At 36.8% G+C, this 27,529-nt stretch overlaps 1 pseudogene; it reads left to right on the forward strand.

The window, feature by feature from the left end:
* Positions 1 to 5,016: 5,016 nt before the first annotated feature.
* LOC149640180 (uncharacterized) lies at positions 5,017 to 8,987 on the forward strand (annotated as a pseudogene).
* Positions 8,988 to 27,529: the final 18,542 nt, after the last annotated feature.

Here is a 27,529-nt window from a genome sequence, read left to right on the forward strand (position 1 = left end):
TACGAAACTAGCGCCTCGCGCGGAGTTAAAATGGGGGAAGGAACTCGCGGCGTGCGCGGGGAACTCTCGAAGATTCCCCGTGGCGGCGGCGGCGAACAGTTCAAACCATGGAAATATGCTAATTTTAGTTCCCACGTTCCTAATTATACCTCTACCGTGGTAAATAGTGGGGCCCTATACTACTTCTCTAAAGTTAGTTAAAGGGTTCCCCTTAACACGAACTTATGACCCTCCCCATCTTTGAAATATTATAAAAGCGCTATTAGTCCTATAGTAAAACATCATTCGCTACTGAGAACCCAAATCAGAAGGAAGCTAAAAAAAAGTCAACCCCTCTTCCAAAGAAGAAATGGCTCGTAATTGAAACTAATAAGTCAAATAATTTTATTTTTATTTCTTAATATTATTTTTTTGAAATAAAATCTCTCTCTCTGTGTGTGTATAGCTGTTTATTACACGGATTAGATACCACTTTTTCACCATCACCCCTAAGTTATTTAGAAGATCTCGAACCATTTAAAAATATAAATTGTAGAGAAGAAAATCCAACAAGTCCACCACCACAAGCCCTACCTTAGCTGAATGAGGCACCATCAAAAGTGGATACGATTAATTGTCATTCCGCCAAGTATGTGTATATTTCACCTACAAGGAAATGGCTAACACTATACAAGTCATGGACAACATGTACTTTAATGGTTTGCACAAGGGAAAGGGGTGTCGTGGAGGTGCATCGCCCATTCTTTCCGAATGTAACGAAACTGAAGGAAAAATTCTCCAATTGCGGTAGTGTTATGGAGGTGAGTAATATAACAAATCATTTTCGGATTCGTTCGTTTTGGGGTTTGGATGTCGAACTCTCCCTCGACCTCTACCCTTTACACTCAACTCACATCACTTAAAGAAATTTGAGGTGAAAAACGATCTCTCGATTAACGTGTATGACTGGGAGAAGGGAAGTTTTTCCTCTCTATATTAGCGATGAGAGGGTGATCGAAGAAAGGGAAATCGACCTTCTGCTTTTATCGGACAGTGAAAAAAAACATTATTGCCTCATCCGAAATCTCAGTAGACTTTTGTCCCACTTCACGTCTCACTGTGGTCGCATTCAGTGCCATTCATGTATGAAGACGATGATTTCACAGATTTTCGGGGTTAAACGCGAAACGAAATCACACAGAACTCGTTAAAAATTGCTCAATCCATGATCCGCAAAGAATTAAAATGCCTCTTAAAAACCCCGTCCAGGGCTTATACTCACTCATACGCTCAATTTTAGTTGAATAAGTGACTAATTAATTTAGAAATAGTAAGCAAAAAGTGACTTAATAGGGGCAAATCTATATCTATATAAATCAAAGTCCTGACTGACTGACTGACTGACAGACTGACTGATAATCAACGCCCAGCCCAAACCGCTTGCCCTAGAAGGCTGAAAATTTGCAGGAACGTTACTCATAAGTAGTAGGCGCGTACTAAGAAAGATTTTTTCAATCCGCCGCCATCTTAAAAAATGGCGCCCAGAAATGTAAAACATTTTCTCTATGCAACAAAGTCCGCGCGTTTCAACCGATTTCAAAAATATTTAGTACACTGGTTTCCTTTAACCTATAGATGGGCTGAATGGTCTTTTGGGTTCGATTTGTGGCCATCTTTTTAAATGGCGGCAAAAAACTTAAAACCCTTCTTTATAGAATAATGTCCGCCTGAATAGTAATAAAAAATGTTCCGATGGGCTGACGGGCAACGACGAGTGCCTTCGCTCCTAGGGTGCTACAAAATATTAGTCATCAGTAAAATCTACCCATTCTTTCTATCCTTTTGATGGAAATGCTTATTACACGCGAGCGACGCCGCGGGTAACAGCTAGTTACCCAGGTAGCAATTCACAATGTAAATGACGTGTATTTTGAGTGTTCTTAGTGTATATAACGTGTTTGGGTTTTTCATAAGTGTAAAACACGTGGAGTATAGGTTGAATATGACACGTTAATAGAGCTGATGATTTAGGCCGTGTAAAACACGTGGAGTATAGGTGGATAATATCACGTTAATTGTGGTGTTGATTTAGGGCGTGTAAAACACGTGAGGAATAGGTTGAAACTATCACGTTAGTTGTGGTGTATATTTAGACGTGTAAAACACGTGGAGTTTTGGTTGAACACATCACGTGAATTTGGTGGCGATTTAAAGCGTGTACAACACGTGGAGAAAAGGTTGAAAATATCACGCAATTGTTGGTGATGATTTAAGACGTGTAAAACACGTGGGGAATAGGTTGAACACATCACCTTAGTTTGGTGATGATTTAAGGCGTGTAAAACTCGTGGAAAATACGTTGAAATTGTCACGCTAATTTTGGTCATGATTTAGGGCGTGTAAAACACGTGGGAAATAGGTTGAAACTGTCACGTTAATTGTGGTGTATATTTAGACGTGTAAAACACGTGAATTGTTGGTTGAACACATCACGTTAATTTGGTGGCAATTTCAAGCATGTACATCACGTGGAGTATAGGTTGAAATTGTCACGCAATTGTTGGTGGTGATTTACGGCGTGTAAAACACGTGTGGAATAGGTTGAAAATATCACGTTAGTTGTGGTGTATATATAAACGTGTAAACACGTGAAGTTTCGGTTGAACACATCACGTTAATTTGGTGGGGATTCAAAGCGTGTACAACACGTGGAGAAGTGGTGGAAAATATCACGCTAATTTTTGTGATGATTTAAGGCGTGTAAAACACGTGTGGAATAGGTTGAAAATATCATGTTAGTTGTGGTGTATATTTAAACGTGTAAAACACGTGAAGTTTCGGTTGAACACATCACGTTAATTTGGTGGGGATTTCAAGCGTGTACATCACGTGGAGTATAGGTTGAAAATGTCACGCAATTGTAGGTGGTGATTTACGACGTGTAAAACACGTGGGGAATAGGTTGAAACTATCACGTTAGTTGTGGTATATATTTAAACGTGTAAAACACGTGAAGTTTCGGTTGAACACATCACGTTAATTTGGTGGGGATTTCAAGCGTTTAATACACGTAGAGAATTGGTGGAAAATATCACACTAAGTTTGGTGGTGATTTATGCCGTGTAATACACGTGAACATGAAGTTGAATTTAACAGTTACTCAATATGCCTAAATCACGTGACAATGAGGTTGAAAAGAGCAAGATATTTGAACGTATGATTGAAGTTGATTCAAACAAAGTAGTTGAAATATATACTATTTCTAATATATGAAATTATTTGTTAATATATAGTATCACAATGTATTTAACTTTAAACTTATACTAAATCAAATTTACACACATACAATTGTATTAATATAATTTTTAGAAAGGCAAGCACAGGTGATATGTATGGGTACAAATAAATAAGTGATTATTGTATAGACTTCATCGTTGTTAAGACCGACCGTCATTCACAGCAATTTGTTGAAGCCCACAATTTCTTTCTCCAATATGGCACTGACACCTACCATCTAGTACCGTTTTTTATTGACATTTTCCCTGGAGTAATATTTAAGGATTAAAAATTAACGTTGCCTTATAAGTGCTTTAAAATACAGCTACGTCTCCTTCAGTATAGTGCTCCTAAAAAATAGGTAGGGTGTTCGGTCGTTCGCTTTTTTAAATCTTTCATTTTAAATCGAAGTCTAAAAAATATTAGACCTCCTTATCTATCGCATTAACCATTTGGTTTTCGGTCGGCTAGCTGGAGGTTGGTTTCCAGCTTTGCGTTTAAAATTTAACCTGGACTTCAACATATTAAATACAAGTTAAATGATTATGTGCCTTTCATTTTCAGAAATTTAAAAATAATCTTATGATTGTTAAATATTGAACAGCATTAAGGCTCTTGGATATTGCTATTGAAAAAGTAAGTTCAATTGATCGATCTATATAAAAAATTAATCCACAAATGATAAAATAAATTGCACGCTTTTAGGCTTAACACGTACAATATTTTTGAGAACTAGGATGTAGAACAATTAACAAAATTAGGCTTTAAACAGATCGTAAAAAGTAACCGAGATTTAAAATAAGTGAAATTCCGAGTGATATGCGCCGTGAAGCTTTTTTTTTGGGTGCCAGCTGTAGACTAGACACACAGTTTTTTCTCCATAGACCGTAATACAATCAAAGAGGGGAAAGTCACTACTCAGCGCAGTTTTACCTAAAGGTTTTTTTTACTACTTCTTTGTTTTGTTTACTGGTAGTTCAAATTGTTAACTTGTTGAAGAATATTTAACACAGTCAAACGCCTTTATGTTCGTGTTGATAGCACTTTTTATTTCTTTAAAACTGTAAACAATCCTAACACTCTGCTATTATCCCCTGAAGGTTGAGTTTCTGTGTTACCCTATGTTATCAGAACCCTCCTTAGGAAGGAGGGTTATTATTTACTCCTGATATTATCTAGATTTTCATAGGTTTTGTTTATAATTTATCAAGATAGCGCTAATCCATTTATGCATATGTATTTTTCATCTTGAAAGGTATAATGAAGCGTTATCAAGAGCTTTCGAAAAGGCAAAAAATCAGACATATAACGGCTAATGTGAGCCAGCATATGAGGGAATTAGTTAATGGCTGTGAGATTGATTCAGAAACAGACACGCCAGTTCCTGTTTCAAATAGTGAAAGTTTAGACGATACAATCCTTGAAAACATAAATATCAGGTCGGAAAATGTAAGCGTTGGATTCGTAGATAGTGATCGGTCTGATTCTATTACGGAAAGTGACTCTAATATTGGAGAAGATGACGATATTTTAAGCCCTGATTCTGACATTAGCAGTGATGAAACTGTTACACCCAATTTACGCGAAAATTTAAAACAATGGGCCCTGAAGTTCAATATAAGCCATGCCGCTTTAAATGAGCTGCTAAAACTTTTGAAACCGGATCGTCCTTCCATGCCTTTAGATTCAAGGACACTTTTACAAAGCTTAACTCAGCATGCGCTGGAAGTTGATAAATTAGATAACGGACAATATTACCACTTGGGTTTACAAGATGGGCTGTTAACTAAATTAAAAAGTTGAGTTAGAATGTCTGATGTTAATGTTCTAAAGGTAATGTTTAATATTGATGGAATCCCGGTATACAAGAGCGCGTATTCTGATTTTTGGCCCATTTTAGCGAGATGTTGTGACTTAAGAAATTCTGAACCGTTTGTTGTTGGTTTGTTTATCGGGAATGGGAAGCCAAAACCCCTTCAGTTATATCTTCAGAAACTAGTTGTCGAATTAACTCAACTAATTCAAACTGGGCTTCTAGTTAGGGGTAGGGCTTACGGGATTGAAATAGGTCCTTTCATTTGTGACGCACCCGCTAAAGGGTATATAAAATGCATAAAAAATCACAATGGCTACTTTGGTTGTGACTATTGCGAACAAAGAGGTGATTATTATGGCAGGGTTGTTTTTAATTTAACAAATTCCTCTCTTCGAACTGATGCAAGTTTTAGAAACAAAACTCAGGCAGAGCATCATAGTCAAGAAGACTCGCCGCTATTAAATTTGATATTAACATGATCCATAATTTTCCCATAGATTACATGCATTTAGTTTGTTTGGGAGGAGTAAAAAGAATTATTAAGTTCTTATCTAAATCTAAATCTTTAGTAAAACAGCCTGCCCATATTTTGGAAAAAATTTCTATAAAGCTAAAAGGTTTTTCGGAGTTCACACCCGAAGAGTTTTCAAGAAAGCCTCGTGGTATTGATGAAGTTGATAAATGGAAAGCCACCGAATTTAGACAATTTCTACTGTATACGGGAGTATTCGCATTTCGAAATCTACTTCCAAGCCATTTAGTTGACCATTTCCAGCTATTACACTGTGCAATTACCATTTTATGCCAAAAAATTCCTTCAGATGATCTGATAAACTATGCAAGCTCACTGCTAATCAATTTTGTTGAAGTTGCTCATGAATTATATGGTAAATAAATTCATGTGTATAATATACATAATCTGATTCATTTAGCTGAATATGTTAAAATATACGGATCCCTTGACAATTTTTCGGCTTTTCCCTTTGAGTCCTTTCTTGGTCGTTTGAAAAAGTTAGTTAGATCACCGCACAAGCCCCTCCAGCAGGTAATTGCTAGATTAAATGAATTAAAATCTCTGAATCCTGATCGAGCGTTAATGCAAGTAGATTTAAGTAAAATAGAACCTCAGTTAGATCATAATGAAGGCCCTATGATAGATGGGATAAAAGGATTTCAGTACCGGAGACTTTTATTCAAAGGTTTTGTTTTAAGAAATAGAAAACCCGATAACTGTTTACATCTAAAAACTGGGGAAATCGTTCTATTGGAAAATATTGTGGAAGTTAGACAATCTAAAGAAATATTTCTGATTGCGCGAAGTTTTAAATATTCAACTGACGCTTATATATATCCGTGCCCATCTTCAAACTTTGGTATCAAAAAGGTTCCACAACTGTCAAAGTTACAAGCGTGGTCTGTTTGTGCAATTGACCACAAATGTTTTTACTTGCCGATAACTAATAATCCCATAAGTGCTATAGTAGTCCCATTGTTACATTCGAATGATATTTAAAGGTCTCAAGGTCTTGAGTTAAAGAATGGTCGGTATAGAATTGCTTTTTACACCTTAATATGGCGTTTTCAAACGATTTATTAACAAATAATTTTCCTGTACTGAAGACAATGTTCAAGGTGGTAGAATTTTCGGACATTAATGGTAGTGGAGATAGAGAGTGCGGTGTGATTCACGAAAAATGGCTTAATGAAGCCAAAGAAGAGAGCTTTTGGCCACCATTTAAATCGAGTGAAAGGATAATTAAAGCCATAGTGGCCGGCGAGTCCCCTAAGAAAAACTGGGATACGTATGCTGTAAGAAGAATAGTGTTTGAATCAGGTAAAATAATGTCGCAATGTATAGTGAGCCATTTTAATGATTCAATGACTTTTAGACAACTATGAAAGCGCAGAAACGACATGTAAAATTTTCGAGCTGAACTCTAACATCGGAGAAAGAACAGACAATGACGAATCTCTCCATGGAAAAGAAAACAGAAAGATAAAACATTTGAAGCGCCCGGCAAATGGGTGCTTTGATTCGGGATACCTTAACGTTTCCGACGACGAAGATACTGGTATTCAATGTATTTTAATAATTGAGTGAAAATCAAGAGTTTGAAATTAGCTTCACCAAAAACGGATTATGTACGAAAAATTTTGAATATATATCCTTAACTGTTTTATAGGTTTTGAAGGAGATGGCCAATGTTTTTAAAACTCGTTGTTCGCCTTCTATCTATTCTATTCACTTATAGTTTGGTCTTTAGAAGATCGATGTTGCTTAAACTATTCGAGTTCTCTTGATGTTTTCTAAAATATATAGGTTAAGGTTCTACTTGCAGATGTAGAAGCTTAACCTAAATATTTTAGAAAACATCAAGAAAACTGGAATATTTATAAGCAACATATGTATTGCCAACATGAAATTACAGGCAGCGAATTCCATGCAGTATAAAATATTGTTGTGGGTGGAGCCAAAACACAGGCAGACGAAATAGTTTCTCAATGAAATAAATATGCGAATATACTGCTTCGACGCTCTCATTAATCCGTTTTTGGTTTCAATGTCAAGGAAAATATCGCGAAAAATCATTGCGGAAGTGCTGTTTTCCATAACACAAAAATATGTGTCATTGTTTACAATTTAGTCATACTTTAAATTTGCTATATAATACATTTGTTTCAATTTTGATTAATTTTAATTTGACAAGACAAATATCCAATAATTGAATTTTTTAAGACCAGCCGAGCCTAATTAAAAGATCTAAACACCTTTCACATCGGAAGGGGTTCACCCTCCCAAAACCTATGGAATTTCCGAATGGCCCATCTAAGAATGGTAATTTGTTTTCTGTGTCTGTTAGCTAAAATATTTACATATATATTATTTTAAGGTTTCAAACAACAATCAAATTGCCATGAAATGTCAATTAGTCCTTCAATATCAAATTTATCTGCGTCGCCTGTTTCAACACCAGCTCTTTTGGAAAAACATTCTGTTCAACAGAGTCAATTTGAACTTGATGATTATTTTGCAATGCCATCAACTTCGGTAAATACATTATCAGCCCACGAGGTTTCACCCACCGAAACCGAAAGTCAAAACCGAAACAAAGCCAGACTTTCTAGCTTTAGAGAAGAATCTGTAGCAAGCAGCTTGAACCTTAATACGTCTTCCAATAGCACTGGTGATATAACCAGATCTTATATTCCGTCGAGCACAGAACTGAAGCTACAAGGAAAGCAAACGAACAATTCTCAGGACATTAGTAAGGGTATTTTCTGTTACAAAGATTCCAGTTTGTATATGATGATATAAAATTGTTGAAATAATCGAAATTTATTAATTTAATTTGCCTCGATTTATAGGTTTGCAAAAGATTTTTAAATATTTGGAGTATATTAAGCATCAAGTCGAAGTGAATACATCTCTCCTAAACAAAATTCTTGTCAATAACGAGGCTGTTTCAAAAATGGATGTAGATCACCTAAATTTGCCAGTCACATCTATGGAAGAACTGGATCATTTAGAGGATTATTTAAACCTGAAAGAAAATAAAGCGGCTTTGGTAAGGGGTTTACGTTTAAATTCTTCATTTAAAGTATAATGCGATTATAATTTAATGTTTACTATGAAATATAGCTAAAATATTGTATAGAAAATGTCGGTTAATTCATGGGTCATTAAAATTTCTTCAATTTTTTAGGTGTCTTTTCTCGGAGGGATAGGTGGAAAAAATTTAGGAGATTGCACTCGAAGAATTTTAACATCACTATTAACGGATATCGTCAGTGACAAAATTAGTTGGGCGGGAAAATCTAAACGTTGTTTCAAAAAGATGAAACTTCATGAAATAACAATGGGTACGTTTGAAATGAGTAATAAGTTGTTGTCTGAACATTACAAGTAAGAGCCTAATTGAATATATTGTTTATATTATATAGCTTCTGTTAGGTACAACAATATTTTTAAAGCTGAACCTGAAAATAAAATCGAGGAATATATTAAAGAATGGCTGAAGCAGTCTGCAGGAAGAATAAAGAAGGACGCTGAAAGGAAAAAGGCCGGAAACAGTAATGAAAGTATCGAATAGTTGAAATGTTAAATTGTCAATCGATTTTGAATAACACCTATCAATAGATATAAATAAAACTGATTTGTAACACCTAAAAAGTTCATTTTTATTTAACTGACAATACAAACGTAGCTCACGTTTTAAATTGAAAACAACTGTTTATTGTAGAATAACCAAATATCACAGGCTGCTATCACGTGATATATAAGGAACCCTATATATATTTTGACGTGGTGTTCACCACAAGTAGACGTTTGTTACTCGTGCTACCCACCTAAATTGCACGTTACGAACACTAAATTACCTTATACTATTTTCTCATGTATTTTAGTGCAAATATTGTTCACATATTTAGTAACAACAACGTGATCTTCACTGTTGGTTAACGTGAATAAGATGGTGTTAAGAGGTGACATGGTATGGGTGTTTTACACGTTCGTAATTAGGTTTACCGTACACCGCTTTTAGACGTGTAAATCACGGGTTTTGGGCACATGAGAATCGTTGGGTACACGTGCTACCCACGTAAATTGCACGTTACGAACACTTAATTACCTTACATTATTTGCACGTTAATTTTGAGTGCAAATATTGTTTACATATTTTATAAAAATAACGTGAATAAGATGGTGTTTAGAGGTGACATGGTATGGGTGTTTTACACGATCATAATTAGGTTTACAGTACACCGCTTTTAGACGTGTAAATCACGGGTTTTTGCTACCTGGGAATTGAATAAAACTGACTCTACGTATGGCAAACCTTCGTTTAATTCTTATTCATACCCTGAAGCATTAACCGAACAATAGTAGTAGTAGATTTGTTAACGCTTGGCAGCTAGTATAAGCAATGGTAGTAGAAAAAGTGTTACAAGAATTCACAAAATCCGACTAAATTACGGGGAAAAATCTCAAAATTCGAGGAAATCTACAAGGGAAATATCGCCAAATCCGTCGAAATCACGGTAAAAATAGCAAAATCCGACGGAATCACGGGAAAAATCTCAAAATCCGATGAAATCCATTGGATTTTATCGAATTCTGAAATCAAACAAAATCCGACGAAATCAAACGAAATCCGACGAAATCAAACGAAATCCGACGAAATCAAATGAAATCTAACTAAATCAAACGAAATCCGACGAAATCAAATTGGATTTCGAAATCCCGTACACTTTTTCCTAAATGTCCGCCCCTCGCTAGGAGGTGTCGAGAAGAAGGTGATAACGCCTGAAAACGACACGTGTGAAAAATCTCACGGAGCTCAGCGGTTTCGTTTCTTAAAATAATACCCTCTAGGATTGATTCGATGAAATTGACGTGGAAAAATAGGTTCTTTCAGAAGTATATAATACTTCTCTTCGAGAGAAGTGTACAAGCACAAAGCTGGGTGAGTGTAACGTCACTCTTCCCAACATCCCTCAACATTTAGAGCGAGGTTACTAAACCGAATCACATACACGATAAATAGTTCCCTCATCATTACTCTATTAGCGGGTACGTTCAGTAACGAAATTCTCAAGGAAATCGCTGTTTTCTTGATGTTTGGTTGATGGGCTCGAGACGTCACTTTGACGTAGAAGGCTGTTGAACGGTAAAGTTAGCGTTGTTTTCGAAAATGGACTTGGGGAAACGTATTACCCTCAAAGCGCAAATGGCTTGTCTCAATTATTAACAGGCTCGCAAATAATGAATTTTTTAAAGAAAATTATGTCTATTTGAATGGTAGAAGTAGTTTTGTAAAGAAAACTAATACAATTACTGTAGGAATAGCATCATTGGAATTTAAATTTTAAATCCCGCGCCAAATTTTTGTCTGTCAAGGGTTCAACAGTCAAGCACTACGTCACGCCATCAAAAAAACCATATCGATTAGATGGTTTTTTTGGATGAATAAGCGCTGAGCATCATGACGTCGAAACCGGAAACTCGAAAAAGCGTACAGTAGGGAAAATCTGACATCGCTTAGTAAGCGCTGTCATCAAAGAGGGTTACTGAACGTACCCAGCGTTTAAATATTTGGCAAGACGCATGCGCTTGTGCATTTTTGTCCCACGTCAAGACAATCAAGGTTTGTGGGACGATTGCTGGGGATTTAGTGCCAAACAATTAGAGATGTGAAATTACCGTAATTTTTAAAAACGGTAATTTACCGGGTAAATTAGCGATAAATTACCGGTAAATTACTGATTGAAATTTAGGGAACACAAAAATTTATATTTCCCTTTACCTTAAGTTTATAACTTATCTACCATAAGACGAAGACTTAAATTTTTCAGCGAAAGCATCTTTCACGTACAAGGGTACATCTCTGTATCCATGCCCATTGTGGTGTCCTTTGACATCAATTTTTGTGAGGAGGGCTTTTCTTGCCGTATTATAATTGACGCTAGATAGTTTTCCACCTGCATTTTGCTTGAATTGCGAGAAAAGTGTTTCCACAGCGCTGCCATTGATTCTTACTGGGCATAGATAATAGCCTCTAGGATAGTTATCGAAAAATTCTTTCACTAATCCCTCGACTCCGTAGACCATAATTGGCAACAAAGCCCAGGTCTGAATCAGTCAAAAAGTATAATTTATGATCTGCATAATTCCATGTTTTAAAGGAGCGGGAATTAGATTGTGCGGGATTTAGATACAGCTAAATTATGAGATTTCAACTTCATTAATAATTAATCTGATACAAAGGTTTATAATTTATCCTGAAAAGTTCTAAACTGATGTCTGAAATAATATATTTAGCTAATCTGCGGCGCACTTCTTCGGGATAAACTATAAAGATGAATTTATACCTGCCATGAGATGAATTTCTTCTGTTTAATATCCCATGGTTTGAATTCTTTGTCTTCATCTACTTACAAATTGTAAACATGATTAACATTCCAATAATTGCTTTCTATAACAACGACGATAACTTACTAATGAGGCTTTTGAGCCATGTTGTAAAATAATTCAAACCATTACGACAGTTTGCCATAACTTGCCCTCCAGTTGACTCCTCTATTTTTGTATGAGAGAGCATGCCAGTCTCGAAGATATTGTTGCAGGCTTTCAAATAGGCAAACACTGCCTGTGCTTCAGCTTGATCTAGTGGTGGTTCAGTCTGCTTTGGATTCCCATACTCATACAGCGCAGCAAGAACCTCATTTTGCTTTTAAAAAATTTGTTTCAAGACATAAATATCAAGTTTTTGGTTCAATAATATTTCTTGGATATACTTGTAAGATCTTCGCCGGCTTTACATTGAGTTTCTTCCAAGGATCCCTTTCTACGTAACTTTGATGTAGATTGGGAACTAAACGCGGAATATTTCTGGCCCTACGTTGGTCATCCCTCTCCTTAAGGTCCTTGATCTGCTTCCACCCAAATTGGACTACATTATTTTTGAATTGTTTACTTCTATCAGGGTCCGATGAATACAGTGCGTTAATTAGGCTCTTCAACTAAAAATACCTCAGTTAAAATTATTTGCCATAACTTTATTTCATATAAAGTCTCTATTACTTCATGCGATGGACAAATTATCAGATAAATATTTCGGTTTAGTTTATAAGGATTTTGAAAACACGGATTGAAGGCCACTTCAATATCGTTTGTTGCTTTAGAGTCAAAGTAACTGAATTGACCCTCCAAACCAAAAGTCATCTTTATTACAGAAAGATTGGCACTGGCTCCATCGCAAACTATTCCAGCTATATTGAAGCCACAGTATTGGAATGACTTCATCACTTCGAACAAACATTTAAAAGTGAATTGGGTATCTGAACTCTTGACTGTTGAAAAGTAAGGGCAAATGATGTCATAATTAGAGGTTAGATCTCTCCATAAAAATTGAAGCATAAAATTTGCTTTTGAAATACCCTTTTCATTTGATACTTCACTGAAAAGGTCATCCAGATAGGCAAAATCTTCCCTAGGCATAGCTAAACCAATGAGCTTGTGATTTTTACTATTCCACACGACTTAAGCAGCAACGCGCACTTCGTCAAAGACTATCCCATTGCACTGCGGTTTTAACAACCCAAGTGAGACCTGTTCGTTTACGAACTTTTCATAAATGTTTTCTGCTCTTTTAGGTAATCCATATTTATTCCTGGCTCATCCAAATTTTTGCTAGTTTTTCTTTGAATTGATCGCCAAGAGGGTAGGTTCAGAATTTTGAAACTTCGGAGCGCTTCGTAGGCTGCTTTGCTGGGGCACGCAACGGCTAAAGCTACAAATGTTGTGGTTCTTTAGATTATTCAACGTATGCTAAAAGTCTAAAGAAATATCGAATCATAAATACTTACCAATGCGATATGTGACGATGCTCCAACGATTGCCTTTCTTACCATTAGCTGATTGGAGTTAAATTTAAAATGTTGCTTCATAATCAAAACAAGTTAATTTGACAATTTACCATTTTTATTCTGATCAGCTATGTAATCTTCTTTTTCATTTTTTAAATATGTGGCATAGTCGCTGTCCCAGATGTCTCTCAGTCTTCCACATTCATTGTTTTTAGTGTTTGGATTTAAAGCCGCATCTAGCACTTCCGAAAATTGAGCATTTATGATTGAAGTTATTTGCCTCATCTCATTGTTTTGTTTTGGTTTTAAACGAATTTCAAGTGATTTTAGTTTCGCTTCCAATTTTTAATTTTTTAGTTTTAAATTTTGGAAACGAAAAAGCTGGCGCCGTTTCTTTAAAGATAAACTACGAGGTGATAAGAACTTTTCTGGAAACGTCGATGAAGGTTCCATCTTTCTTTTACGGCACGGTGATTTATTAGATTCTAGGCGTCGCTTAAGACAAACCTTCAAATATGAATTAAGATTTTTACACGCAGTGCAAACGTTTTGATATGGTCCATTTGCATTGATTGGTTTCTTGAACCATGTAGAACAATCAGAAGAAAGATAATGTTCTTTAGGGTATACATGTTTCACGAGTTTCTTTGGCAAGTTCACTAATTGTGGAAGCAATTGAACTGATTCTTCTCCAAGACCTTCACAAAGAATGTCGACGAAATCAGTGAGAAGTTGTGATACCAATTCTGAATCGAGTTGTCCAGCCTTAGAAACTAAAAACTCCCTTACTACGCCTTTAAAAATAACATGGAATCTGAGATAACCTTCTTCAGAAAGAACATATTTCGCTGACTCGCAGTTAAATCTAGGCTCATAGCCATCTCTTCTAAATACTTCAACATAACACTAGAAAAAAGTCGCTGTTTAGATTTATGAAATAAAACAAAAGTTGAAAACATTAAGTAATTATATACACACCTCTTTTGTCGTTGATCCTTTTACAACCCAAATTAGTGAATTAAACGAAGCTAGCAAGCTCTTAAACTGCAAACCTATATATGTATAAAACTCCGTATTGCAAGTCTTGATTTTCTAAACTTGAAATATTTCTATCAATATAATTTAGTTGAAACCGTTGTCAAATACTAGATTCAATTTAAACGTGTGGTAGGATAACATTTTCATAAAAAATAGTCCAATTCAAACGTATTTTTTCTTCTTTCGTATCTCGTTATCATATCTTTAAACATGATAATAGTCTGTCAATGCGGTTTTTAAATGAAGCCCACCAGTTTTGATAGAGAACCCTCACCCATACTATTTCAATGGGATTTTAACATAGGCTTCCTAAAATCTCACTAAATTTAGGCAAGAACATCACATACCTATTAAAAAATTTCCCTATTTGTATGAACACTGCACGAAGACTGCGGAGTATATATCACGTATGAGCTGAGATTACATCAGTATTACACGAATTACGAATATTACAATATGATTACGTAATTATGTCTAACAAGTGTACGCGGATTACGCGAAGTGTGATCAGATAAGCCCATCAACTTCAAAAAACCAAACCAACCTTTTTGCTTTCCTCCGACTAAAGTTTGGCTACGCGCTCTTTTTTAGCTTCAAATAAAATCGTGTTTGCGATGTTGGAAATTTCGGGACCAAATCGAAACGACTGTAACAATGTATTACTTATTGGGGGTTCAATATTTAAGTAGGCAAAGACCTACTTGCGAAATATAATAAACGTGGGTATGTTCTATGCTTTCCAAAGCATTTACGGCGCCACGAAAAGCGTAAATTTGTTGATTAGGGTCGCCCACAAAGATTTTAGGGATTTTTTGATTCAAAACGATGCTTAACATAGTTTGATTACAATCTTGGGCTTCGTCAATCAAAATACAATCGTAACCCTTGCAAATTGGTTTCCGCAATTGATGAAGTTTCAAATATCCATCATGCATCATTTTGACCTCAAAGTCATTCGGGTCAATCAAACGTTTCCAAATAGTCGTAGCGTCGTCAACCATAGCCTGAAATGACCCATACTTAATACTCTGTGATCCATTAAGGGTGGTAGGGCCGAAGTACATAGTGATTTGCTCGAGTCGATTTTGAGTCTAAAATGTTCTCTACTTCTATGACCAGCCGATTTTGTCACAATGGGGACACCGCCTAAAAAACGTTGCAATTAGCGTTTGTATTTTACGGATGATCCCTTAAAACGACTTGGGAAACCAATTTAATAAACCTCTCCTAGTCGAGACACAATTAAGAGGTTTTTCAAAAATAAATAAGTAAATAAATATAAAGGGTGTTAATTATTTTAACATTCACTAATTTACATAATTCTAGTTAAATCATTTTAAGAAACATATCTATTGTTGACGTTTGAATTCAAGCGTATGCCTCTTCAACAATTTTTGGAAATTTAGGGTATATAAGGCGATTGATTCACGATAAATGATAAGAAACCCCGAAGCACTGCCATTGGGAGGCTAGACTTTCTCGTAACAAGAGCCGATCGCCGCCTACTTCTTAATCCTAACGATGATAATGGAGTATAAGCTAATATTGCTTTCAGCGGACAAGTTTGCTCGGATTTGACAACTGCCAACGCGGTGACAGACACACAGACAGATACGCCCAGTGTAATACCTCTCCGTGACGTCATCGTCACTTGTACAAGTGGGTAGGGCAAAATGTTATAGAAGTACAGAACATTTTCGTTTCAAAATTGATTTCCCGTAGAACTAATCCCACTGTATGTATGTACTTCAGTCCTTTAATTGCGCTTTTTGAAACACCGTGTAAAACGAATTGCCAAAAGATCCTCGTCGTGAAAACCAACTTCCTTATTTTTTTTCCTCGTAAGAACTGGGAGCGTGTTTAATGGTGAGTCTTTCATCAGACGAATTAATAAAGGTTTCGAAGGTTGTCAGAACAGCTCCTCCATAGCGATGTAATTCAACGGCATTAGGATTTAGTCCTTTGCTATGTTTAGGCCCTTTCAAATCTAATTTCTCCAAATCTTTGGGATTCATTGAACCAATCTTGAATTTATAAACGTTCTCGACGTCAATTGCGCGATAAGCCAATGAATGCGCCGTACGACATTCGACATTAGGAGGGAAAATCGTTATTGCTTGATCGCAAACTGACGTACGATAATGGCAATGTACCTCGTTATGATAAGCAAACACTAAATTTGTAATGGGTAATAAACGTTAAGTACCTATTGAAAACAATGTTGTAACCCTCAATAGAATAATTTAACGAAGGGAGACTCTCCCGAGGGCCATAAAATATTTTAAAACAACTTACAGTTTTTATCCAAATTCAACAACAATTTTATTTCAGTTAACTGATGTAGGGATAAACCCGTAACCGAACTGGTATACAAAAGTCGATCCGTCTTAGGAGAAATCATAAACAGAACTGATTAGCAAAAATTAAATTATCCTAGATCACATGTGTGGAAGGGGGAGTGGCTTGTGACATGGGGGCTAGATATGCCCTGCCAGAACCAAGGAGTGGAAACTCCAAGAGTTCTGGCAGCCATGTTACATCCCCCTCTTTAGGAACTTTTATTTATAATACAAAAATATAGAACAATTTCAAGAATGTGTTTCAAGTTAAGGGTTACCCCGAGGAACCCAGAAAAATCTTTTGCAGGGGTTTAAGTAGGAAACAATAGTCTTCTCGTCCTTTTTCTTTCTTGTTAAGTCCTTCATGTAAAGCAAGTTGTTGAAGGAAGCTGCAAGATCTTCCTCCCGTTCTGCCGGTAGTAAGGAATCAAACTCCTCCTCTTCCGAATCTTCTTCATTATTGTAAGACGGTTGATCGCCGTCGTCTTCTTCCTTCTGGGTCGATCACCATTTTTGGTTATCCATAGGGTTTTGACCATGGGCCATTATTATTACGTTTATTAATTAATACAACAATACTAATTTTAATTAATTACAGTCAATGATTAAGTTGGATTAAGTGAATGATAATTAATTGGGTAAAACAGCGTTATTAATCAACAAGAGAGCCGAGGCTTAATATCCCGCGTGGGGGGCGTTGAAATCTCGCCGGTAACAACAACAATGTTTTAGGGACAAAACCGAGGCTTAAGGCCTACATGTATCGAGTCCCTGTTTGGGCGCCATTTATGTAACCCTCAATAGAATAATTTAACGAAGGGAGATTTTCCCGAGGGCCATAAAATAATGTAAAGACAACTTACAGTTTTTATCCAAATTCAACAACAATTTTATTTCAGTTAACTGATATAGGGATAAACCCGTAACCGAACTGGTATACAAAAGTCGATCCGTCTTAGGAGAAATCATAAACAGAACTGATTAGCAAAAACTAAATTATCCTAGATCACATGTGTAAGGGGGTGTGGCTTGTGACATGCAGGCTAGATATGCCCTGCCAGAACCAAGGAGTGGAAACTCCAAGAGTTCTGGCAGCCATGTTACAATGTTCAAGAATTTTAGCCCCGGACTTTTTTTTGGTGTATTCGACTAAAGTCTATGTTTTACCGGTTCCGGCATAAACAACAATTTTAATGATTTGATTTGGAGCTTGTTCGTGGTTTATGATATGGATCTGTTGACTGGTTAGACGCGTTTTTCCATCTCTAATACATTGAAATTCATAATATATTTATGGGGTAATTTGCAGACTCGGTAACTAGGGGTATCGATGCGTCAGACAATGTCATAATTGTGAACAGATTACCATCTTATCTTACAAGATTTAAAGCTGCGCCCTCGCGTATAACTACACCCACTTAGCCTTTTTACATATACATAGATTTGATTGGATGGGGGATAATAGACCTTTTCAACGGTAAAAAAGGGGCTTGCCAAAGTTACCAACCCTCGGGATCGGGACGTGCAAGCCATCAGTCTCCACGCTTGTTTCTGATATCGCTACAATAGCCGCGATAATCGCGTAAGGATTGAAGGAATTGTCTGACTCGACCTCTGGGAACTGTTGTTTAACAAGTTTTAACGCTCTAGGGTAGTTGCGGTGATTTTTTAGATAACCCATCATTTCTACGTTAGTTTCACGTTCGGCTCGAGTATTTTTCTTTTCAAAAATAGCGATATCTTGAATGATTCCAAAAATAAGCTCTTCTGGGTTAAAAAGTTCGAGATACTCTAAATAAAGGATTACTATTATTTTAACATGTTGGGCTTCCACCAAAGGTTCTCGCATTTGCGCATTTTCTTATTCCTTAACGTGAATCAATCGCCATATACACCCTAAATTTACAAAGGTTCTGAAATAGATGTTTGTTAGAAGTGAAACGTTAACAATAGCTATGTTTAAAATTATTTTAGGAATAATTTTCTTAAATCGACTTATTTATAGTTAATGTAAAATACTCACGAATAAAATAATTAATATGAGTTATATTTATTTAATTATTTAGGATAAACTTCTTTCTTTGAAGTGACACAAGTGAGAGTTTATATAGAACGAGTAATGAATATTGCATCTGAATTGAAACACTATACGCATATCTTAGTTAATATAGAACGAGTAATGACGTTTGCATCTGAATCGAACACCATAAGCGTATCAAAGTTAATATAAAGCGAGTACGATGAAAAGATCTCTTACAAAACGATAACAATTTCTTTTTGCAGAATTCTAAATGAAAATATTTTAAAAATGTTTCGGCATTTCGATTCTTTCAGTAGTTGTGTAGCTATAAAGCTCTGTCTCATCTCAATATTTCTGGACCACCTTTTGATATTAATATTTCTAAATTGGTGTTTACTTTTTAATTCAGCTTTACTACATTTATATAATAATAATCTAAGCTTTTGTCTTTGAAGGGATTTCCACACTATGCCTGTGGCTTATTTACAGGTGGGTCCTTTTACAGTGCATAGGAGGGTGGTGGCTAGCCCCTATACCACAGCTAACCCACAGCACCCTATACTAACTATTACCGTTAACCTCTGCTAGTTTTGATGGAAACGAGAAACCGGGCTAGACCGCGGAGGAAAACTCCTTTTAAGAAGTGGGGAGAGAACTTGCAAACTCTAAGCAGAAGGATTTGTTCCAAGATTTTCACCCTGTGTGGAACCCGGGATCCTCCTGCTGCAAGGTGAAAGCGCTAACCACTACGCCACCCCAAATTCCACGTTATATAGTGTTAACGTAAATTGAGACTCCACTAAAGAACATGGATGTTAATACTTTATCTTTATTTAAATAAGTGTTGTTACGATTTGGTTTCTGAATTAAGATACCAAATTGGCCTTCTTTCGTGTCATTTTTTGGAGGTCTTAACAGTATAGAGTGAGCCGCTAATCCGTACGCCGTAACCCGTACTCTAAACACCGCTAAAAAGCCCAAATACGTAAACAACGAACCCCTCGCGGGTATAAAAGGGAGCCCCGACCCATAGAGAGACAGACTTTGGTGGTCTCGCTTCACGATCAGACCTTTGAACCAAGTCCTATCGAACCTTTGGCGACAAGGCCTTTAGACTTGCCCAAAATTTAGTAGGAGTTCAGAGTACGGGTTAACGACGAGGAGACGAGACGAACTTCGCGGCTTTAAATAAAGAGACCGTCCCGTTTCTTAACAAAAGTGGAACATCCAAGAAATACTTACGAATGATTTTAAAATTAAATGCTATTTAATTCAATTTATTTTTATTCAATTTCAAATTAGCACCTCCCACCTGGACAAAGTATTTCGAGGTGGGTGTCGCTACATTCTGAGATGACAATTTTAACCTCCTCTTCGCGTGTTTGTGTTTGATAGGGTGAGTGGTATGTGTCGCCCCTAAAAAAAATTAATACCGTAATATTGCATCTTGCAAATGTTTTAATTCTTTGTTAATAAATCTCTCCGCAGCATACAAGCACTTTTCCTTCCATAAAATAATACGGAAATTATAATTATATATATTAAACGTCTTCGGCGGATTTTCAACCCACGTTGTCTCCCTCCCAAATACCTACCGCGCACGATGCTTTTTACTTCGAGTTTCAAAATGGGATTAGTAATCAGTTTACCTCGCCGCCTGTAGTGGCACCAACAATCATTCAACTAATCACACGCACGTAGAGATTCTTGGATTGAGCCGTACTCTACGCTGAAAAGTCAAGTGTTCTGACCAATCCCATAACGCCCTGCCTGCTTGTTATGACAATGCAAGTGGCATGCTCTATATCGTGCGCCACGATTATACATCTTTCGTATTTTATCAAATCACGCGCTAGATTTCATTCATAATGGAGCAAGCCACAGGAATCTTGGCTTTACAAAAAAGCAGGGCGTTACGCGATTGGTTGTAGGAGGTAATTTCAATACGTGCGAGAAAAATAGTACCACACAAAAACAAAGAGACGAAGCTCATTTGTCACCGAGCTCCTACCAAAAGATATGACACCTGCGTTAGTTATGCTGAACAGTGGTTACATGTTTTTACCAGTTACTGTTTTAATTCCGTATGTAACTGAAATAAGCAGAATTGTTGTCGCAGAATACCAGAAGTGGATGCTAAGCAATAGTCCCTCGAAAAGCAATTGCAAGTAATTTATTGAGAATTAATATCTGCCCTAATTAATTGTAGTGGAAACAATGGCCCGTGTCACTAGTGCTGAGAGATTGAAACAAATGTTCCATTAAGTGGTAATAACTATCACGGCTGTTATACAACAACGTTTTAGACGCGAAGATTTAGAAAACCCATTTAGCAACGAAAAATTGGTCATGCTAAAATTGCAGATATGGTCAGGGGACAAATCAGTAGACGAAATGAAATTAGAGGCAAGAGAAGTAAAGGTGGCCAAACGTTTCGCTGCAAGCTAAGAAAACCAATTCAAAATTAGAGTATAAAAATTGAGAGAAAAAGTTGGAAAAACCAAAATAATACTTCTCCAAGTCAAGAGGTACTACAATCTTATTTATTTATAATTATTTATCTTTATTGAAGTAAACATTTACGAATTATTGACGCAGTATTCCAAGCATAGCGGATATACAGTAGAGCAGACGACATTTTACACCCAATAATGATAATTCTAGACACATGGAAATCAGGCAATGGGGAAAAGAACGGGAAATGAAGTGTTTACATTTTTGGAGAGGTATTATCTTTATGTGTTTGAAAGGGCCAATTGTCTACGCTTCAGCTATTAACCCTATATACTCATAACTAAACTCACAACTGGTTTGCAGTGTAAACACTATCGTATCGTCTCGTCTCGTCTCACCTCAACAATATTCTTAGTTTGCCAACGTGAGTGTTAACGTTATATAACACCAAATCTGATTTGTGGCTAGACGCACTGAAAGTGAATGCGCACCATAAAAAGAATGAAAACTCTGTAGCTATACAACCCGTTTACCATTACCCCAATCACTGATCTAATTGCCACTATGGTCTTTTTTCCATTATAAAATCTAAACCTGAAAATTTAAATGTGTAATTAACTTTCGGCTCACTCTGAACCGTTAATGTCTCTTCATTACAGACATGAAACTCAAAACCCATAGTTTACTACACCTCGGGCGTCAATTATTTACTCTTTAGTTCACTAGGCTTATTACGGTTAATACTTGATTAAACCGACCGAGTGCAAGCCTTAGCGTTCCTCTTGCAATCCAAAAAGCAAGGATTATTCTATAAACAGATGTAGTATAGCTTAAGTAATATATAAACAGCTATTTCAAATAATAATAATATTAAAAAATGTCCTTGGAATAACGAAATGAAACAGATCTTTCAAGCTACAAAACTACTAAAGGCATCGTAATTACGAAAAATATTTCCACATATTCACTATATATATTATGGAAAAAGGGAATATTATGGTTCTGTAGGTTAGGGTCTTATAGAAAGTAATAGGCTTTGGAAAGCAATTTTTACATGTTAAAATGAAATTAGGCTAGCGTTGCTTTTGATTTTTAATGATCAGGTGTGTTCTATGGCAAAATAACATGGGTTTTTCAAATAAGTTTGTTTCATTAAGGAAACACCACGGTTACATAGTTACTTACCTTATCCGAGTCCCTCGTCTGAGGGAACATCACGGTAACATAGTTACTTACCTAATCCGAGTGTCTCATCTAAGGGAACACCACAATAACATAGTTACATTGTGGTTACCTTTTCCGAGTCCCAAAACTAAGGGAACACCACGGTAACATAGTTACTTTGTAGTTACCTTATCGTAGTCTCTCACTTAAGGGAACACCACGGTAACATTGTTACTTTGTAGTTACCTTCTCCGAGTCCGAAAACTAAGGAACCACCACGGTAACATAGTTATTTTGTAGTTACCATATCCGAGTCCAAAAACTAAGGAACCACCACGGTAACATAGTTATGTTACCGTATCCGAGTGTTTCACCTAAGGGAACCCAACGGTGACATAGTTCCGTGTAGTTACCATATCCGAGTCTCAAAAGTTTAGGCGCCTAACCTCTTGCAAAATTATTAATCTCCAATTACGCAAGAGGTTAGGCGCCTAACCTCTTGCACAATTGGACCTAAATTTTAAAACGGGGGAATGAATGACGGGGGTCTACAGTTGTCCAATAGAGCTGCATCATTACGTGAAATACTCTCCTTTTCACGCTGCTTAGTTCCGCCTATTTTCTATATTCTTTGTAAAAGAACGGAAACTTCTTCGCTTCATTCGGCTCGTTGCCTCTCATGTGTTAAACATGTCCGACTTTTCACCAAAAACCAGCTTTGATTTTCTGAAGTAAAGTTAAACTGGACGGCATAATAATGGTTACAACCAGTTGGAACATATGAGCTCCAATGAAATCGCCTTCGATGGGATTTCCCTTGATTGTCGCGAAAGATAGGATAAAAAGCACTCTAAAAGGGTAGTGCTACTTCCAAACTGTTCGTAACGTTTACTTAATAAGGCGTGCGATGTTGTTGTAAAACTAGCTTTTTACTCGGAGGAGGAAACAATTTGCTTCAGATGGATACTTGATATCGTGACAACGTGTCTCGAAAAAGCTATTAATCGCCTGGGCTATTCAGAAACGTTTTCACGAAAACGTCAAAGAGTAGTAACGTTTGCACAACATAAGGACGTTTGTTTTATTTGCTTGAGTGACTTTCGGCCGTTGGGCAATTATTTGCAATGGAGTTGGAAGACGCTGTGAGATGTACAAGTCTGCGTTTTATGTTCTTGTCTTCTTCAACAGAACAAAGCCAATTGATTGAACATTAACTTGCAATATAGCAGCGTAATAGTTGAATTATTATATCACGTAGCAATTGATAATTATCCGACGGAAGAGGAAACATACCTTTTTTGGTCGTTGAATGGATTAAAAGCTGCGGGTATAGGGAAACCATACTAAGAATATTTCCCAAATTGCTTGGCAAATTTTGGAAACTTCTATTACAACGTTAACATTCCTTTCATCGAACAAAATTCGGTGGTTACGTTTTTAAAAATGTACTCAAAATGTCAATCGTATGATCATGCAAATTCAGAGCCCCCTTTTCAGGAACCATACGCCTCGCATCTATTTCTTAAAGGCGCCACCATTGGTTTTCAGATGAAAACAAAAAATCATCCAAGAAAATGGAAAAGGAGGTTGAAACAGTTTTTAATTAAACAGATTTGCTAAATCATATTTTGGCCCACTTTCCTGTAAAGTGTACGGCTGTCGCTCGATTAGAAGTAATCTACGCGGTGAAAGAGTTTGAAAATGTTACAGAAGTAGCTAGAAGATGCCAAATGAAGTTAAGGAATATTAATCTAATCACATCAAACTCACTTTACGTCATAACGGGTGGTACGTTAAAGCTCCGGTGCGAAGCCATATACAAACCGTACATTTATTTGGTCACATATCATTTGGAAAGACTATCGCAGATGCTCAATAGTAACAACATAGACTTTTTAAATATCACAGCCAGTAATGTTCACTATCATCGACATAAACTTAAGCATACAGTAAATGATAGTTTCAAATTTCAGATGAAATAATGACCGTTGAAGCGGGAGAAGCTCTTTTGGCTCATTTTCTATACGGACGCTCGGCCAGAACCAACGTAGCATCAGGTCACGACTATTTATTATGCAAAGAATTGGGGCTAACCTTGCGCACGTTCCACGAAAGTACTTTACCGGACATTCTCAAAAACTTTCGGGTCGACGATGACAATAAACTAGTTTACTTGTGGAAGTTCGATTATTCGCAACACATGGATTCAAAGGGATTTCCAAATTCTATTAATTTTTCTAAAGTGTTTCAACTTACCGCCGACATAAATAACGGTTCAAGGGTAGTTGAGCGGTTTTCAAAAGAGCGTTTTGGAATAAAGCAGTTCCCAAAACAGCGGTTTGCAAAACCGCGTGGAAGCAAAACCGCGGTTGCTGTTTCCGCGTTTCTAAATACTGCGCTACTTCCCAAAACAGCGGTTGCTGTTTCCGCCAAAACTGTGATTGATAGGGAGGGAAATCTCTATTATATTAAGTATATTGAACAAAGAACAATATTATGAAGAAAGGAGTAATGTTATATCGGAAATAAATATAAAATATAATTTTTAGGAAATGGCATATTATTTTGGGAAGTCAATGAAGATAAACAACAATATTTTGGAAAAGGCGTAACAACGCTCAAGATAAACGCTGTAATCAAAATGCGCTAAAACGAGAAATGGTTATAATGGCAAACGCGTTTATGAAAAAGCCGTTTTCGACAAAGCTGTTTTGATAACACGCCCAATCGATAGTATACCATTAAGGGCAGCCTTTCCCGTAGGTGCGCATCGCAGAACTTTAACCTCCGAGGGATTTGACCCAGTCTGCTTATTGTAAAATCTAGTAACAGATTCATATATGGCACTTATCAAAACGCTTTATCCAACACCAGCGCCTCCTGTAACAAATAGCCGTAAAGGCGTTTCTTTGCACTTTAATTGGTGCAGAACTTCATAAAATATTTCTTTCTCTTTCAAATTCAGCTTTCTAACAAGGGCATTGTATTCTGAATAATTAACTAGCGTGACTGATGGAGCAACAGTTTTTTCCGCATTACCATAAAGAATATCTCTGATAATATTTCCTATTGCCTCTTCCACTGTATTAATTAGAAATTCAAAATCTTCAACAATTAAAGACCTATCTATTTCATTTTGATGTTCCAATTCAGGTTGGATATTAGTAAGATCAGCTTCAATCACTTCAATTTCGAAATCTCTCACAGCCTGTTCAATAGCTACTTCGTCAATTTCATAATGAAATTCTTTTCTAGATTCCGTTATAGTCTCAAGCCTAAGCTCATACTCAGATTTTACATTTTTTGTCAAAATATCTCTACTCATCACGCCAAGGCGAGAAAAACATGACTTGTTCACGATAAAACTGCTCGGGATCTTTCACTAAATTAAATCTCCGATAACGTATAATTTTAGAATGACCACGTTTTCTAATGAAACCTGAATCATTTTTCAATTTTAAACATTTACTACATTGAACTTTAGCGTTCTCACCGTCATCAATATGACTTTGGGGCTTCGAAACCCTACGACTTTTGGAAAATTCATACCAAGCCGCATATTGAGCTAACGTTACAGCATCTAAAGCTAGATTCCCACTTGACCGAAAAAAACCGGCGGAAATGACACAGCCGACGGTAGAAAATTTAACTTACACTGGCGTCCAGCGGTAGACCATTCACACTACAACTGAATTTTGAGTTTGGCGGTAGATATTTTTGGGTCACGTGACAGATTTGAGTGGTTTCCACAACATCTATTCCACACTCTGAATTGGTATCTTTGTCCCCTTGTCGCTTAGATCGTACAAGGGATATTTTCTAACATCCTCGGTAAAGTCTTCCTTATTAACATCATATTTCTTTTTACTTTTTTTACCTCTCCGAGTGACGTATGTCACGGAGAGGTTCTGTAACGATCGTGTGTGTCTGTCTGTCTGTCTGTGTGTGTGTCTGTTGTTACACCCACGTGACCGCGTTCGCAGTTTCCAAATCGGAGCAAACGTGTTCGCCATTTCCGAACTGCTTTCACAGTCACGGAAATGGCTACTCTACTTGAGTTTTCACACCAGCATCTTCTGATCTTTGTCCATTCTACACGGACACCAGTCTGTACTTACTGGCTTCTAATCACCACCATCTTATGGCCTTGGTCCATCCCACATGGACACCAGTCTGTACACACTGGCTTCTAACACCACCATCTTCTGGTCTTTGTTTTTGTCCATCCCACATGGACACCAGTCTGTACTTACTGGCTTCTAACACCACCATCTCCTGGTCATTGTCCATCCCACATGGACACCAGTCTGTACACACTGGCTTCTAACACCACCATCTTCTGGTCTTTGTTTTTGTCCATCTCACATGGACACCAGTCAGTACTTACTGGCTTCTAACACCACCATCTTCTGGTCATTGTCCATCCAACATGGACACCAGTCTGTACACACTGGCTTCTAACACCACCATCTTCTTGTCTTTGTTTTTGTCCCTCCCACATGGACACCAGTCTGCACACCTGGCTTCTACTCCATCGTCATGGTTTGGTTTAAGACATTCGCGGCGATCAGCTAGGGTTACGAGAAACGTCTAGCCTCCCTAGGGTGGGTTGTCTACAATAGGTTTTCGCAATTGCGGTTGTTCTTGCTTTTAACTGTAGTTCGACACCTTTATATACTACCTATTTGAGTAAGGCGAAGCAATCGGCGTATGCTTCATTTCAAACGCCAATATTAGTCAAGTCTCTCAAGAATGTTTAATTGTTCTTTTTTAAAACGATGTAACGTTCAATAAGGCGAATAACTAACGAAGAAAATATTAAATATTAATTATATTCATTTTAATATTTAAGATATCTTGTTTCTCAATTCAAAATTAATACGGAAAGAGTTAAAAAGCAGTCTATGTTTTTGTCTGTGTGTGTCCGTCCGTTGTTACAGTAGTGCGCTGCGTTAGAAGTTCGTTTTGTTTTGATGTGTAAAGGAATCCTACAGAACCATAAAATTCCCTTTATCCTTAATATAAAGTGAATATGTGGAAATATTTTTCGTAATTATGATGCATTTAGTACTTTTGTAG

The sequence above is a fragment of the Phalangium opilio genome, unplaced genomic scaffold (assembly GCF_054372755.1).
Source record: "Phalangium opilio isolate 3A_F unplaced genomic scaffold, DU_Popi_V2 ptg000093l_1, whole genome shotgun sequence".
Lineage (NCBI taxonomy): Eukaryota > Metazoa > Arthropoda > Arachnida > Opiliones > Phalangiidae > Phalangium > Phalangium opilio.